Source organism: Rattus norvegicus, chromosome 14 (genome assembly GCF_021556685.1).
Source record: "Rattus norvegicus strain SHRSP/BbbUtx chromosome 14, alternate assembly SHRSP_T2T, whole genome shotgun sequence".
In the NCBI taxonomy this organism is placed as follows: domain Eukaryota; kingdom Metazoa; phylum Chordata; class Mammalia; order Rodentia; family Muridae; genus Rattus; species Rattus norvegicus.
The window spans coordinates 14,112,249-14,124,529 of record NC_141547.1 but is presented as its reverse complement, the minus strand read 5'-3'; the positions used below and the strand labels follow the sequence as shown (position 1 = coordinate 14,124,529).

General features: G+C 41.1%; 1 pseudogene; it reads right to left on the bottom strand.

The window, feature by feature from the left end:
• Window positions 1–2,727: 2,727 nt before the first annotated feature.
• Pramef8-ps2 (PRAME family member 8, pseudogene 2) lies at window positions 2,728–12,029 on the bottom strand (annotated as a pseudogene).
• Window positions 12,030–12,281: the final 252 nt, after the last annotated feature.

Genomic DNA, 12,281 nt, shown 5'->3' with positions numbered 1-12,281 from the left:
GAAATTAGGGCAAAGTGTCAGAGGGAGAAAAGGAAAGGAAAGATGTGATCAGGTGGTAAAGTGAATAAATGAATTAATGAAAACCAAATAAAATGATAAATAGAAAGCTAGGTTTGTTTAACATTTAATCTTTTCCACTACAATCTGAGTAGAAACAAGGTCTCCCTGTAATAATTTAGCAACATATCTTTTCAGGGACCACTTGTAATTACAGTAAACAGTCATGAACCATGCATGGTTTGGCTCTAAGAAAAGTTGTAAGAATTGTTGTTAAGTTTGGTAGCTACAGTTACTATGTACTTAGAACAGATAATTAGCATGTGTAAATTATACAAAGAATTTTGTTTCAGTAATCCATTTCCCCACAGACATAAATCGGTAAGGTTATATTCATTTTATTTTATTATTTCCTTCCCTCTGTACATTTTTCTTTCTCCTTTCTTATAAATATATGCTTAAAATTTATACTATAAAAATCCTTCAACTTTTTTATTATTTTGATTTTTATTTACTTAAGTTGCACAACTTTTGCTCTTTTCCAGAGCAGGGATATGCTGGAGTCAAGAGAGACCAGAAGGAAAGTGCTGAGGTACCCTAGGTGCCTGTCAAGAGAAAGTTCCTTGAATGTTATAATAGGCATTGAAATAAGTAGATAGAATGATATTGAATTTCTGCTCTGAAGTCTCAAGCTGAGGTAACTGTTATGTATTATTACACCCTAGTTAATGGTGTTTACAGATCCATTAAATGGATAGACAAGCACTCTATTAAGTGAAGCACATTTAGACATTTCTTGAAATGACTCAGGACATTGGTACTCTTTTGGAAGATCTGCTTAGTGATTATCTAAAAAATAAACAAACATGCAAGCCATCAATATACACATTGCACAAAACATCTGAAATGTAACAAATTAAAGATAATGCAAAACTGGTAAGTTTTTATGCAAAACAGACAGCTGATTTCTTGTGAATATGTATCCACAAGTGCTTTTTCCATTGTCAAATATGAGCATGGAGGGATGATGGCTCAGGAACTAAGACTCCAGGCTCTCCTTTCAGACAACCTGAGTTCAATCCTAGACAACCATCTGCCAGCTCACAACCATCTTAGCACTCTGATGCCTTCTCCAGTCATGAAAATGTACAGCTAAATAGCACATGAATACACATAAAATGCATACAGAAATAAATGTTGTACATTGACAAACTCCTCATTTCCTTTCACTCATCCTTGATACAGGAGCTCAAACACTGGATACCACAGCAAATGAGGACATTGTTCACAAGTTGAGGTCAGTTGACACACCTGAAACTCCACATGCTCTCAGCACAGAGCCACACAACTGCAACTGATCAACACCCCCATTTTAATTAATTGGGCCATTTTTTATTTCTCTGTCAAATTGAGGGATTTTGTTTAAATATCAAGAATTCTTCAGGTAGGTGTATATTTGCCTGTGTATTATGTAGGTTTGTTTATGTGATAGTTGGTATCCACAATGGCCAGAAAAGAGGGTTTTATTGCCTGAAGCCTGAGTTCCATTTGAGACCCACCTGATTATAAGCTCAGATATCAAACTGTGTTCCTCTGCAACAGTAACATGTGCTCTTAGCCTGTGAGCAATCTCTCTCAAACTATAAGTGATTTGTTTTAAGAATAGTAAAGCATGTTTACTGAGGGCAAATCTTAGGTGAGTTCACTGGTCCCAAGGAATAAGTCCAGGGATCTGGACATACAGAGAGAAAGACAGGTTGTAGGGGAAGGGAGAAAGAAGGAGCCTGAGAGAGGTTTCTTGTTCTTTTTTGTTCTTTTGTCTTCTTGTGTACAAATAAATGTCCACATGGGCTCCAATTTAGCTGATAACTTTATTAATCCTCGAAAGAGTATGAAATGTGATATTCCCGGCATCAATGTGTTTATTTTGGCTTCTCTCCAGAGGGCATTTGTTGAGTCCTTAAATTTAGATCCATTATTCAATGTAGACAATAACAATGATATGTAAACAGAGAACTTATGACTTATGTGTTTAATAAACACAGTGTATAATAATTTTATTGATAGTTCACTAAACAGTAAGGAATTACAATGACTAGTCTGAGGGCGAATTTTTCTTAGTTTTGCAAAGAAATTGTTTAGAATAAAATTCTTTTGTAAAGCAAATGCTTTATATAGTAGAGGGACCTGCATATTATTGGACACCTTTACATACACTTAGTGTACTACATAGAGTTTGGGAGCCTGTAGGAATAATGCTGTACAGACATGTGGCTGTAGTATAAAGGGCATAGAGGATCCTGCTAGTAATTTCATGGACTCATGACATAAAGATCAAGAGTAGACAGCTAGACTGGAAAGCCTGTTTACTTTGCCCTGGATTGTCTTCTTCCATTTAGGCATCTCTGAGGGGTGCAAGGGGCCTTGTGGTGTGAATGTACTGTATTTTCATCTTCTGTGGTCCATTTAATCCTACTTCACTGGAGTTGTGTCTATGTTGCTTACTTTAATTTAAAGGTTTAGTGCACTTAACTGCTCAGCGACACCAGAGGGTTGTAAATGTAGCTGAGGAAAAGACAAGGGAAAGAAGTGCCAAGAAACCTTTTTTTTTATACATGCCAAATCCACACTGAATTTTTCTGCACTTGTGCAATAAAAGTGTCTTTCCATTCTGATCCCATTCAACCCAAGCCTGGTTCTTATTGAAATACAGAAGTTATATTTCCCAATTTACTGCCAGCAACAACAAAGCCTGGGCCCATTGTGATAGACACAGCGCTCACCACATGTATAACAAATTTCCGTAGCAAAGGAGATGTTCTTGGGCTGCCGTATTGCCCTGTGTGTATCCATGAGCTCACGAAAAAGTTGGGCAAATCTTTCCACAGAAACTTGAGCTGAGTCATCATAGCACTCCAGAGGGGCAGGGTATTGTTCCACGTTGATCCTGCTCCAGTTGGCTGTGTGCTGCAACAGGTCCTTCAGAATGGGCATGGAGAATTTGTTGCTGTAGAACTTGACCGTGGTGAGCTGAGAGAAATGTCTGAGGGCAGGTAGGAGTGCATAAAGCTGAGAGTCCTTCATCCTACAACACTGCAAATCCAGAGTCTCAAGAGTGTCTGCCACTTTCTCTAGGAAACCTCTCAGAGACATAATATCCACATCATGTAAGATCACTCCTCTCAATTCCAGATGTTTTAACTGAAAGAGGCTCTTACAGCAGGAGAAGGAATTCAACTCATTCTGTGAAATTATGTAGCAAGTAACTGAGAGGGTCTCCAAAGGTGTCATCAGGCACCTAGGGATAGAACAGGGGGTCAGTTCTGGCTAATGGTGTTGTAGAGATTTGGCTGGAATGTAAAGAGTGGTAAAGGGATCCAGGTGCCCCACGGTGAGTTTGACTAAATGATCAAGGACATCATTTATGATGCTTCCTGTTGGAAATTGCTCAGTCATGCCCACCCCACAGTTCATGGACTGACTTCACTCTCAAACTGAAAAGCGGTTCAGCTCATGAGTCCAGAAAGCACACACAGGAACTTCCATCCCAATAAAATCCTGGCAGCATCTCCATATCTACTGTGCACTCACTGAATCTGGATTCTCTCCTTCCTTCTGAAGGTACCCATGTTCTCATTTACAGGACAAGCTCTATCCCCGGTCCCATGCACTCAGTGCTACTTAGGCTCTCAATGTTTTGTCCAAGGGAATTGAGGGATGATAGAAGGTTCTTCTCTCAAATTTGAGCATATAGCTCAGGTTCTCACTATGCTAATGAGTCCCCCAACTCCTGGGGATGAAACCTGGTAGAATTCCAACCCACTCTTATTATCTATCTTAAGTCCAAGTCAATTCTTTAATTCATGAGTACTCATTTGAGACACTGATTTCACTTGTAAAATTTACTGGATGTCATTCGATATACATGAAAATACAACATAAATCCTGAGGCTTATTTCTCTCTGAATGTTTGTTACTAATGACTGCTGGCATCACGAACCACTAATCTTTTAGATAAGAGAGACAGATTTGCTTTGGTATCAGACATAGCTCTTCATTCTTACTTACCCTAGGACTTGATTCATGTGATCTCTGAGAAAATGGACACAGAGATGCTGGAGACAATTGAATTTGCAGAATTGAGATATAAAATTCTTCATATAGTTGGCTTCTCTGTCTCTTGTTTCATTTCGATTAGAGGAGATCATCCCTTGCAGGGCTTCCAGGAAGAGTTTGCGGAGATTTCTCATCTGTCCAAAGTAGGCAGCAAAATCTTCCAGGTCTAACAGAGTCTGCTCTGCATGCAGTTCTAATTCTGTGATATGTTGTGGATCAAAAACATTCATGATCTCTCTGATAGCATGCACTGGCAGGCGCCAGATCTTCATCTTTGTACAGCAGAAATGTAGGGATGCCTTTCTCTGCTGGGCCCACTTCAAGAAGTATGTTTGTGCTTCATCAAGGCAGGACCAGATACACAATTCAACTATCACCTTCACACGCTGATCCCTCAGTGCATATTTGGGAAAGACCTTCACTACTGGCTTTTACTCCAAATTCTCTGCTGAACAGCTGCTGTCCTCTTCTCCAGTCCATATGTTCCAGAAGGAATGGTGTACATTTCTCAGATCAAGAACCTGTAGTTTTGTCCTCCTGTTGGTGAAACATGAATGCCATGAGACTCTGTATCAGCTTTTACTACATATGTCTAAACTCAGTTCTCCCCCCTATTAAGATGAATGTTTTTAAGCACCCGATATCCAAACAGGACTCAGGCATGCTCCAGATCCTTTCCCGGACTTCTGTCCACTTGAGTATTTTTCTTTCACTAAGGTAAACCTTATTTTTCCTTAGTCACATTATAAGTGGTTGTGGGAATGCTAGTTATATGAGGTATACACTCATTCTACTGTGAGGCTACATTTACGCTAATCCATATTCAACTATCATCCATATTGACCTATCCTTAGGACAAGTAAATAACTTTCAAGAACCATGTATCGCTGCATGATGATGCAATCAGAATCTTCTGATCCACGTATAACTAAGCCAACCACCTTGATGATCTCTACTGTGTAGTCCATGTGCTCTCTTCTACAGTAATAGGTTATTCCTTACCTGGGGTGAAACTTTCTTGTCAGTCGCATGTCTACTCCATCTAGCACAGCCTGCAAAGTTTCCAGGTTAGGTGTCTTCATCAATGCACCCACAGGGAAAGGGGGAAAAGGCCAATCTGCCACGATTTCCTTCACGAGGTTGATGTGTCTGCCCTCTAATGCCTCCTTGAACAGTGCTGGGGCTTCCTGGTTGCTGCCGCTGCAGAGAGCCCCTGGACAGCACCCCACGAGCAAACCTGAGCCTCGGGACCACAGGTAAGACCAAATTTTCTGCTGCAAGAAAGCTGCCTGGTGAGCTTGGGACACATGGAAGCAGAATTTCTCTAGAACCGGGCACGTTCTGTGTGTACCGGAAGTCCCACACCCGCGGATCCCGGCCCGCAGCAGCTCTCTGCTCCCAGACCCGGTGAGAGAGAGACCCAACCGCCTGGTCAGGTGGGCACTCCTGAGGCTGCAGAGCGGAAGAGACCACCAACACTGCTCACCCCTGCCCACATCCCTGGCCCAAGAGGAAACTGTATAAGGCCTCTGGGCTCCCGTGGGGGAGGGCCCAGGAGCGGCAGGACCCCTGCCAGAGACACCGCCGGACCCTGAAGGAAACAGACCGGATAAACAGTTCTCTGCACCCAAATCCCGTGGGAGGGAGAGCTAAACCTTCAGAGAAGCAGACAAGCCTGGGAAACCAGAAGAGACTGCTCCCTGCACACACATCTCGGACGCCAGAGGAAAAAGCCAAAGACCATCTGGAACCCTGGTGCACTGAAGCTCCCGGAAGGGGCAGCACAGGTCTTCCAGGTTGCTGCCGCTGCAGAGAGACCCTGGACAGCACCCCACGAGCAAACCTGAGCCTCGGGACCACAGGTAAGACCAAATTTTCTGCTGCAAGAAAGCTGCCTGGTGAACTCAAGACACAGGCCCACAGGAACAGCTGAAGACCTGTAGAGAGGAAAAACTACACGCCCGAAAGCAGAACACTCTGTCCCCATAACTGACTAAAAGAGAGGAAAACAGGTCTACAGCACTTCTGACACACAGGCTTATAGGACAGTCTAGCCACTGTCAGAAATAGCAGAACAAAGTAACACTAGAGATAATCTGATGGCGAGAGGCAAGCGCAGGAACCCAAGCAACAGAAACCAAGACTACATGCCATCATCGGAGCCCAATTCTCCCACCAAAACAAACATGGAATATCCAAACACACCAGAAAAGCAAGATCTAGTTTCAAAATCATATTTAATCATGATGCTGGAGGACTTCAGGAAAGACCTGAACACACTTAGGGAAGCACAGGAAAACATTAATAAACAAGTAAAAGCCTACAGAGAGGAATCGCAAAAATCCCTGAAAGAATTCCAGGAAAACACAATCAAACAGTTGAAGGAATTAAAAATGGAAATAGAAGCAATCAAGAAAGAACACATGGAAACAACCCTGGATATAGAAAACCAAAAGAAGAGACAAGGAGCTGTAGATACAAGCTTCACCAACAGAATACAAGAGATGGAAGAGAGAATCTCAGGAGCAGAAGATTCCATAGAAATCATTGACTCAACTGTCAAAGATAATGTAAAGCGGAAAAAACTACTGGTCCAAAACATACAGGAAATCCAGGACTCAATGAGAAGATCAAACCTAAGGATAATAGGTATAGAAGAGAGTGAAGACTCCCAGCTCAAAGGACCAGTAAATATCTTCAAGAAAATCATAGAAGAAAACTTCCCTAACCTAAAAAAAGAGATACCCATAGACATACAGGAAGCCTACAGAACTCCAAATAGATTGGACCAGAAAAGAAACACCTCCCGTCACATAATTGTCAAAACACCAAACGCACAAAATAAAGAAAGAATATTAAAAGCAGTAAGGGAAAAAGGTCAAGTAACATATAAAGGGAGACCTATCAGAATCACACCAGACTTCTCGCCAGAAACTATGAAGGCCAGAAGATCCTGGACTGATGTTATACAGACCCTAAGAGAACACAAATGCCAGCCCAGATTACTGTATCCAGCAAAACTCTCAATTAACATTGATGGAGAAACCAAGATATTCTATGACAAAACCAAATTTACACAATATCTTTCTACAAATCCAGCACTACAAAGGATAATAAATGGTAAAGCCCAACATAAGGAGGCAAGCTATACCCTAGAAGAAGCAAGAAACTAATCGTCTTGGCAACAAAACAAAGAGAATGAAAGCACACAAACATAACCTCACATCAAATATGAATATAACAGGAAGCAATAATCACTATTCCTTAATATCTCTCAATATCAATGGCCTCAACTCCCCAATAAAAAGACATAGATTAACAAACTGGATACGCAACGAGGACCCTGCATTCTGCTGCCTACAGGAAACACACCTCAGAGACAAAGACAGACACTACCTCAGAGTGAAAGGCTGGAAAACAACTTTCCAAGCAAATGGTCAGAAGAAGCAAGCTGGGGTAGCCATTCTAATATCAAATAAAATCAATTTCCAACTAAAAGTCATCAAAAAAGATAAGGAAGGACACTTCATATTCATCAAAGGAAAAATCAACCAAGATGAACTCTCAATCCTAAATATCTATGCCCCAAATACAAGGGCACCTACATACGTAAAAGAAACCTTACTAAAGCTCAAAACACACATTGCACCTCACACAATAATAGTGGGAGATTTCAACACCCCACTCTCATCAATGGACAGATCATGGAAACAGAAATTAAACAGTGATGTAGACAGACTAAGAGAAGTCATGAGCCAAATGGACTTAACGGATATTTATAGAACATTCTATCCTAAAGCAAATGGATATACCTTCTTCTCAGCTCCTCATGGTACTTTCTCCAAAATTGACCATATAATTGGTCAAAAAACGGGCCTCAACAGGTACAGAAAGATAGAAATAATCCCATGCGTGCTATCGGACCACCACGGCCTAAAACTGGTCTTCAATAACAATAAGGGAAGAATGCCCACATATACGTGGAAATTGAACAATGCTCTACTCAATGATAACCTGGTCAAGGAAGAAATAAAGAAAGAAATTAAAAACTTTTTAGAATTTAATGAAAATGAAGATACAACATACTCAAACTTATGGGACACAATGAAAGCTGTGCTAAGAGGAAAACTCATAGCGCTGAGTGCCTGCAGAAAGAAACAGGAAAGAGCATATGTCAGCAGCTTGACAGCACACCTAAAAGCTCTAGAACAAAAAGAAGCAAATACACCCAGGAGGAGTAGAAGGCAGGAAATAATCAAACTCAGAGCTGAAATCAACCAAGTAGAAACAAAAAGGACCATAGAAAGAATCAACAGAACCAAAAGTTGGTTCTTTGAGAAAATCAACAAGATAGATAAACCCTTAGCCAGACTAACGAGAGGACACAGAGAGTGTGTCCAAATTAACAAAATCAGAAATGAAAAGGGAGACATAACTACAGATTCGGAGGAAATTCAAAAAATCATCAGATCTTACTATAAAAACCTATATTCAACAAAATTTGAAAATCTTCAGGAAATGGACAATTTCCTAGACAGATACCAGGTATCGAAGTTAAATCAGGAACAGATAAACCAGTTAAACAACCCCATAACTCCTAAGGAAATAGAAGCAGTCATTAAAGGTCTCCCAACCAAAAAGAGCCCAGGTCCAGACGGGTTTAGTGCAGAATTCTATCAAACCTTCATAGAAGACCTCATACCAATATTATCCAAACTATTCCACAAAATTGAAACAGATGGAGCCCTACCGAATTCCTTCTACGAAGCCACAATTACTCTTATACCTAACCCACACAAAGACACAACAAAGAAAGAGAACTTCAGACCAATTTCCCTTATGAATATCGACGCAAAAATACTCAATAAAATTCTGGCAAACCGAATCCAAGAGCACATCAAAACAATCATCCACCATGATCAAGTAGGCTTCATCCCAGGCATGCAGGGATGGTTTAATATACGGAAAACCATCAACGTGATCCATTATATAAACAAACTGAAAGAACAGAACCACATGATCATTTCATTAGATGCTGAGAAAGCATTTGACAAACTTCAACACCCCTTCATGATAAAAGTCCTGGAAAGAATAGGAATTCAAGGCCCATACCTAAACATAGTAAAAGCCATATACAGCAAACCAGTTGCTAACATTAAACTAAATGGAGAGAAACTTGAAGCAATCCCACTAAAATCAGGGACTAGACAAGGCTGCCCACTCTCTCCCTACTTATTCAATATAGTTCTTGAAGTTCTATCCAGAGCAATCAGACAAAAAAAGGAGATCAAAGGGATACAGATCGGAAAAGAAGAGGTCAAAATATCACTATTTGCAGATGACATGATAGTATATTTAAGTGATCCCAAAAGTTCCACCAGAGAACTACTAAAGCTGATAAACAACTTCAGCAAAGTGGCTGGGTATAAAATTAACTCAAATAAATCAGTTGCCTTCCTCTATACAAAAGAGAAACAAGCCGAGAAAGAAATTAGGGAAACGACACCCTTCATAATAGACCCAAATAATATAAAGTACCTCGGTGTGACTTTAACCAAGCAAGTAAAAGATCTGTACAATAAGAACTTCAAGACACTGAGGAAAGAAATTGAAGAAGACCTCAGAAGATGGAAAGATCTCCCATGCTCATGGATTGGCAGGATTAATATGGTAAAAATGGCCATTTTACCAAAAGCAATCTACAGATTCAATGCAATCCCCATCAAAATACCAAACCAATTCTTCAAAGAGTTAGACAGAACAATTTGCAAATTCATCTGGAATAACAAAAAACCCAGGATAGCTAAAACTATCCTCAACAATAAAAGGACTTCAGGGGGAATCACTATCCCTGAACTCAAGCAGTATTACAGAGCAATAGTGATAAAAACTGCATGGTATTGGTACAGAGACAGACAGATAGACCAATGGAATAGAATTGAAGACCCAGAAATGAACCCACACACCTATGGTCACTTGATTTTTGACAAAGGAGCCAAAACCATCCAATGGAAAAAAGATAGCATTTTCAGCAAATGGTGCTGGTTCAACTGGAGGGCAACATGTAGAAGAATGCAGATCGATCCATCCTTATCACCCTGTACAAAGCTTAAGTCCAAGTGGATCAAGGACCTCCACATCAAACCAGACACACTCAAACTAATAGAAGAAAAACTAGGGAAGCATCTGGAACACATGGGCACTGGAAAAAATTTCCTGAACAAAACACCAATGGCTTATGCTCTAAGATCAAGAATCGACAAATGGGATCTCATAAAACTGCAAAGCTTCTGTAAGGCAAAGGACACTGTGGTTAGGACAAAACGGCAACCAACAGATTGGGCAAAGATCTTTACCAATCCTACAACAGATAGAGGCCTTATTTCCAAAATATACAAAGAACTCAAGAAGTTAGACCGCAGGGAAACAAATAACCCTATTAAAAAATGGGGTTCAGAGCTAAACAAAGAATTCACAGCTGAGGAATGCCGAATGGCTGAGAAACACCTAAAGAAATGTTCAACATCTTTAGTCATAAGGGAAATGCAAATCAAAACAACCCTGAGATTTCACCTCACACCAGTGCGATTGGCTAAGATCAAAAACTCAGGTGACAGCAGATGCTGGCGAGGATGTGGAGAAAGAGGAACACTCCTCCATTGTTGGTGGGATTGCAGACTGGTAAAACCATTCTGGAAATCAGTCTGGAGGTTCCTCAGAAAATTGGACATTGAACTGCCTGAGGATCCAGCTATACCTCTCTTGGGCATATACCCAAAAGATGCCTCAACATATAAAAGAGACACGTGCTCCACTATGTTCATCGCAGTCTTATTTATAATAGCCAGAAAATGGAAAGAACCCAGATGCCCTTCAACAGAGGAATGGATACAGAAAATGTGGTACATCTACACAATGGAATATTACTCAGCTATCAAAAACAACGAGTTTATGAAATTCGTAGGCAAATGGTTGGAACTGGAAAATATCATCCTGAGTGAGCTAACCCAATCACAGAAAGACATACATGGTATGCACTCATTGATAAGTGGCAATTAGCCCAAATGCTTGAATTACCCTAGATCCCTAGAACAAAGGAAACTCAAGACGGATGATCAAAATGTGAATGCTTCACTCCTTCTTTAAATGAGGAAAAAGAATACCCTTGGCAGGGAAGGGAGAGGCAAAGATTAAAACAGAGACTGAAGGAACACCCATTCAGAGCCTGCCCCACAGGTGGCCCATACATATACAGCCACCCAATTAGACAAGATGGATGAAGCAAAGAAGTGCAGACCGACAGGAGCCGGATGTAGATCGCTCCTGAGAGACACAGCCAGAATACAGCAAATATAGAGGCGAATGCCAGCAGCAAACCACTGAACTGAGAATAGGTCCCCTATTGAAGGAATCAGAGAAAGAACTGGAAGAGCTTGAAGGGGCTCGAGACCCCTTATGAACAACAATGCCAAGCAACCAGAGCTTCCAGGGACTAAGCCACTACCTAAAGAGTATACATGGACTGACCCTGGACTCTGACCCCATAGGTAGCAATGAATATCCTAGTAAGAGCACCAGTGGAAGGGGAAGCCCTGGGTCCTGCTAAGACTGAACCCCCAGTGAACTAGTCTATGGGGGGAGGGCGGCAATGGGGGGAGGGTTGGGAGGGGAACACCCATAAGGAAGGGGAGGCGGGAGGGGGATGTTTGCCCGGAAACCGGGAAAGGGAATAACACTCGAAATGTATATAAGAAATACTCAAGTTAATAAAAAAAAAAAAAAAAAAAAAAAAAAAAGAACAGTGCTGGGAAGAGCACAGTAGGCAGCTCCCCCACACAGGACACGGCCACAGCCTCATTTCTCACCAGAGCTTGCCTTGCCAGCTTCTGGAGTGTGGGTGGAGTCTGAACACTCATCTTCTAAGGTCTCCAGTCAGAAAACTCCTTGGGAAGGAGTCAGAAAAGACTGTACTTTAGATAAAAAAAATGAGAGGGGAGTTGTAGAGGGGAAACCAGGAAGTGGGGTATCTTCTGTAATGTAAATCAATAAAATCATCCAAAAAACATGAAAAAAGCATGAAGCAAAGAAGTGCAGGCTGACAGGAACCGGATGTAGATCTCTCCTAAGAGACACAGCCAGAATAGAGCAAATACATAGGCGAATGTCAG